Here is a 6,178-nt window from a genome sequence, read left to right as displayed (position 1 = left end):
TTCCCATTTTCCAGATGTAGGAAACCTTGTCAGAGTTTAGTAACCCTTCTAAAGTCTTTTAACATGAGGGAAGTAAGGCAATGACTTGGATTTTTCTGACTCCAAGTCTGGTACTTTTTCTGGTTGTTACTGTTTCCGGGACCCTGCCAAGCAGTACTGGCAGGTACTCTGCAGTTGTACGGGGTGTTTATCACACAAGGGACACTGGGGTGAGTTCTGATGTTCAGCCAGTGCTCCATCTGCCACAGTGAGCCCTAGACGAAGGGACCCCTTTTCCTCATTTCTACCAAGGTATCATATAGGCTGGTCAGGGTGAAGGTTACATCCAAGGGTGTTCTCAGCTTCTAATCATACCAGATGTTTTCCCTTTAGATAGTGACTGAGGTGCCTTCTGGTCAAAGAATCAGCAGTCATTGCTGGTGGTCTTTCATTGGCTTGTAAGCAAGCTCAGGCAGTCTGACACAGGAATCGTCACCGTGTGCTACGTGAGGCAGGTGACGACGGCGCTGTGGTGCATTGTCCTCTCTTCCTAGTTTATTTCCTTTTCCTCTCTTCCTAGTTGGTTCCTTTTCCTCTCTTCTCTTCTTCCTAGTTTGTTTCCTTTTGTCCATCAGGCGGGGTGGGGTGTAGGGTGAAGTGGGCAACACCCATAGGCATTGATTGATTGGCCTTTAGACAGACACAGAGATCGCTGACCCAGGCGGGCTGACCCGGCATAGCCACATAGCCACAGTCACATTTCTTTTTTAATGTTTTTTAAATTTCAGATTAATATAAGGGTTTGGGTTTGCTAGGTGAAGTCTGAGTTGCAGTCGAGCCCTTCATCCAGGAGGTGTGCCATAGACCTCTCCATTACACCCGTTAGGTGGGAACTTGCCAACCCCCTTAACCCTGCTCCTTTTTGAATTTGATTGTGTGTTTCTCTCATACGGGCCTGTAGTTGTTCATCTACTACTTTCATCTTAGCATTGAGTACATGGGATACTTGCTTTTCCACTCTTGTGATACTTGGAAGGATATTCTCCAAATCCTTCCAGGTAAAAGCAAGAGATGTAAAGTCTCCATCTTCCTCACAGGCATATCTTGCTCAGAGGCTGACAGAGGGCGTCCCAGTGAAAACCTCCACAGCCCAACATCAAGCTGATTATAACCTTGGCTAGAGAATACCAATTCTGTGCTGTAGAATAGCGGAACTCAGTCACAGTTTTGTAGTTACTTCAGATATAATAGATGAACGGAGCTCCAGGAAGCGCTGGAAACTCTCATGTTCCTGAAATATTAAGACATATATCCGGTCTTCCCTTTCCATGAGACCATTTAACTGCAGCCTGGCTTGCCGTGTTCCCAGGCATTGGAATCATCAGGGTCCCCCCTGACGTTTGTTTACGAAACCCCGGCCAGACAGCTGCTTCACTGTAAGCTCAGGGTGGAACTGTTCTCAGGGATACTCGCAAGGCCTCGTCAGAAGCTAAAAGTAGCAGCTGGCTCAAGACATTCCTTACCTGGTTCTCCCCTCTCCTAAGGGAACGTTTCACCGTGATGCTGCCCACTTCAGTGAGCGTTCTTTGCATCAACAGAAGAAATTGGTTAATGAATGTACTAGTTAGAACAAAAGGTTTGACATGTTAAGTTGACTAGTTTGCTACCTTTCACCAGGAAAGGGAAGTCAAGTACTGTCTTCCCTGTTACACAGAATGTTTGTTCCTGATGGTTTCTGGCAAGAGAAGTGTATTGTGTAGATGGGTCCTTTACCAGCACCAAAGGAAAAGACAGAATTTACTTTTTCCTAGTCCTGTATTTTTCTAGCTATTCTTGTCTTTTATTTTCTTTCAAGGTGCCTCTCTCTACCTAACTCATTCCTTAATTAAGCTAAATTTATTATAGTTTTTAATGCTTTTATGTCCTGAAAAATAATAAATGGTAATTTGGTAATTAACTTAACAAGAATTTTGCTTAAGCAGCATTTATTTCCTTCTGCATAAAATTTCCACTGTGCTGTTTGCCAAGTTCAGATCACCAGTTCATTCATTACTGTGGGTTAGCTCGGCTCCTCCTTCCCATCCTATTTTCTGCCTTTTGGCCAATCTATCCTTCACCAGGAGAAAGGAACAAAATTCAAATCTATGATCTATGCTTTCTGTCAGAAGCAATGTGTTGGGGAGAACACATGGAAGTTGCAATAAAATAAGATTTGAAGATAATCGATGGACCCATCTTTCCATACATACAGTAACCTTCTGCCTTTGACTTAGGTGGGATCTTTCTGGATAATCAATAGTGTAGTCTTTGTAAGTATGTACCCATTTGACTCAGGTCTTCTAACCAGATCATAACACTCAAAGGACACTCCATATTCTAGTTCTCAGCAAGGCTCTACTGCTGTGAGATCCTTTAAGGCAGCCTTGAGCATCCCAGCAGTTAACAGTTAATCCTGGCTTCTAAGGGATGAGGTCAGGATGAATTTGACCTTCTGAATGCACCAGATATCTCACTGACTTTCAGACATGCCAAGCATCTTTTGAAGGAGAGAGCTTTTTATCTTTAACAAAAGAATTTCCATCACTTGAACAATTCAAATATTTTAAAAACAAAATGGAAGACACATTATCTGAATTAAAGTCCCCTCTCAAGTATCCACGAGGATTATATTGCCGGGGCAAAATCCACAACTTATAGAATATGCCTGAGTTGCCATGGCTCACATTTATTTTTGATACAGTGGAGTCTTTTTATAATGTTGGTTTGGGAAGGAATGACAATCTTGCTTTAAAGCCAAGAAAGTACTTTTCTGTACTTGGTCTGGAAGACTTTACACCAATACCTGTTATAAACTGTATTAAAAAAGTAGCCTACTCTATTTAAGTGAAACAGAAGAAGGTAAAGATGCTGTGAAAGATTAAAAGTGGTGTAAGAGGCCACACATGGTGGCTCACACCTGTAAGTAATCCCAGCACTTTGGGAGGCTGAGACAGGAGGATCGCCTGAGGCCAGGAGTTTAAGACCAATCTCACCATAGTGAGACCCTGACTCTACAAAAAATAACATTAGCTGGGCATGGTGGCCCGTGTCTGTAGTCCCAGCTCCCCGGGAGCCTTAACAGGAAGATCACTGAGCCCAGGAGTGTGATAGGGCAGTGAGCTATGAAGATGCTACTTTGCTCCAGCCTGGATAGTAGAGCAAGGACCCTGTCTCAAAAAAAAAAAAAGAAAGAAATAGCCTGGAATTATTTGCTATTTTAGAGCTCTTTTCTGTTAGTTTTGAGTTGCTGATTGTATTTAAATTGCTCCTTTTGGAAGAAAATACTCCCCTGTGAGAATCTGATTGTAATTAACTGATATTTGTTTAGATAAGCGTGTATGTTGATGTGTGATTCAACTTGTTTCCATTGTAATATAAATTCTTAAAAAAGAAACCCATTCCAAAACATTAAAAGTAATAGCATTACTGGAAGATTTATTTCCCAATGGTGGCCTTCATACTGCACGGCAGTCTTTAGTATTTGTAACTTTTTGCCCACATCAGATTGAGACCCAGCCCTACTGGGGTGTGTATTTAATGCTGAACAATGTAGAATTGTTTTTCTTTCCTGATGAATCTAAACTCTTAAGCAACAGAGTGTTTAGGTAACAGAAAGTATTTATTAGTACTTGTTCATATGCTTCCTCAAAAACATCATGTTCACAGTAACAAGAGCGTCACTTAAGGCAATGTCTGAGATACGCCCCAGCACCCACAGTCAGTTTTAAACTGATTCTTAGGAAATAGCTGATATTTGGGAACAACAGACTAGTATTGCATTGTTTCTAAACCTAAGATTTTCCTTGTTTATGTTGGCACCACCTAAGTGACTTGGTTTTGACTATGTCCCTAGGAAAGGGAGCCCCTTCAATCGTTGAATTTTCAGAAATCTAATTGCTCTCTCATCTTTCGTGCCAGAAACCTGTTTCCTCCAGATGCAGCTCCTTGGGCAAGGATTGGGGGGGGCATGACTGGAAACTGAGACCACAGGCTACTCACAGGACATGTGCAGTAGCTTCTGATTGCCCACAGCTTGAAATTTTTAGAAAAAATAATTTTTCTAAAGCAAAGCTATGGCCTCTTGGAAAAAGAAAAAGTACATTTAGTTACCAGATTTTATAAACACTGCTCGACAGGAGCCCTTAAATCACCTTCACATCTTTAATAGCCTACAGTTCTTCAGACAAAAGGAGATCAAGTTGAAAAAGTCAAACACCTAGAATGAGGCTGGAGCTTCTCACTGTTTGATACAGCACTTTAGTCCAGGGCCCCTGTGCCATTTGGTTTTTAACAGGAAAACTGTTGCTTCCTTATATTAAGTTGTTCTGATTTCGATGTAACTTTTCGTTTGTGACGACCTCATGCACTTCTTCCCCACTCCCTGCTCTTCTCAGATGGGAGGCTACCTGCTGTAAGACCATCCCCCATGGGCATACTTTAATAAACAGAATTTTTTTTACAAAAAAAAATTGTTTTGTTCTTCTGTCTTAAAACCTGCTTTTAAATGTAATTTTCTTGGCCAATAAATAGCTTCATCTAAAAAGAATTAACAGCTGAAATGAGATAAAGGTACAATGTGTAGACTGAGGAGATGGTATGAACCCATTCAAGTATGTGCAAGTTGACATTTTCCTTCAAGTATATGAATGTGGAAATTTCTAAATGGATCACTATTTTCAAATAGTGGGAAATAAATAGCTATTGTTCAGTGCCTGTCTTCTCTACAAGGACGGGGCTCCATCTCCACTGGAGGCAGCTGCACTGCTGTCACCACATCAGGCTTTAGCCAGTCACGCTTCTGCCATCCTCCGTTCAGTCCATCTAGCACAAGAAAGGAGAAACAGCCAGAATCAGCCAGATGAATTCACAGCCCGGCCTCGGTGCTTCAGAACTCTAGTGCCACAGTCAGCAGAAGCAAAGCTGGGGCTTGTGCAAAAATGCCTTCTCCAGCGCCCTCCATCCCTGCATCCTGCTTTCTGCTACCTGGGAACAGCTGCAAAAACACAGGGTCCCCAGGCGCCGAGACCTGGCTTGTGCATCTCCCAAATCACTGACCGTGTCAAGAGTGTCTTAGTGGGTGAGCGAGGAGCTATGACTCTGTCTTAGCCTGATAGTGTCTGCTGGGCTGTGAGTGCAGACTGCTGTGGACATCTGCTCACTGGTTCCCTGTAGTTGGTGGTTGGGAAAATTTGTCCACCTCCTTCCAACAGTTCAGCTTGGGCTAAGATTTATACTCATTCTCCTGTTTTTTTTTTTTTTTTTTTTTGAGACAGAGCCTCAAGCTGTCCCCCTGGGTAGAGTGCCATGGCATTACAGCTCACAGCAACCTCCAACTCCTGGGCTCAAGCGAGTCTCCTGCCTCTGCCTCCCAAGTAGCTGGGACCACAGGCGCCCGCCACAACGCCCGGCTATTTTTTGGTTGCAGCCGTCATTGTTGTTTGGCGGGTCCGGGCTGGGGATACGAACCCTCCATCTCAGGTGTACGTGGCTGGCGCCTTAGCCGGTTGAGCTATAGGTGCCGAGCCCATTCTCCTGTTTTTAAAATGCCTGCATAGCTGAAGATCATGGCACATATGAATAGTTTTTTTTTTAAATTAAATCATAGCTGTGTACATTAATGCAATCACAGGGTACAGTATGGTGTTTTCATATACAGTTTGAAATACTCTCATCAAACTGGTTAACGTAGCCTTCATGTCATTTTCTTAGTTACTGTGTTAAGACATTTATACTTTGCTTTGATAAAGATTCACTTGTACCCTTGTAAGATAAACCATAGAAGTGACCCCACCAATCACCCTCCCTAAGAATGCTTTTTTAAGGCTTATCAGTAAACACGAAGAGGGTTAGTTGCTTTTAAAAAAAAAAACTAAGGAAGCTTAAGTAATCCTTCTGATATGCTCAAACATTCCCTAATATTTCTAAATTTACAGATAAGACACATCCATTTGCATCTGTGAAACTAAAACACCAGATTTTGAGGACTGGGCCTACCTGGCAGCAGTGTGACTTCTAACACCCCGGTTATTAAAAGTGACTTTTAATACCCTGGTTATGGGACACATGTATTCAGGGGAAGATTTTAGCTTCCCCCCTTTTTTGACTCTCTCCCCCTCACTGATTTTTGTGTCAAGGTGAGGTTGACAGTGGCCTAAGGAAG

Source organism: Otolemur garnettii, unplaced genomic scaffold (assembly GCF_000181295.1).
Source record: "Otolemur garnettii isolate 467f Iridium unplaced genomic scaffold, OtoGar3 scaffold00092, whole genome shotgun sequence".
Taxonomy (NCBI): Eukaryota; Metazoa; Chordata; class Mammalia; order Primates; family Galagidae; genus Otolemur; species Otolemur garnettii.
This window is presented reverse-complemented; position numbering follows the sequence as displayed.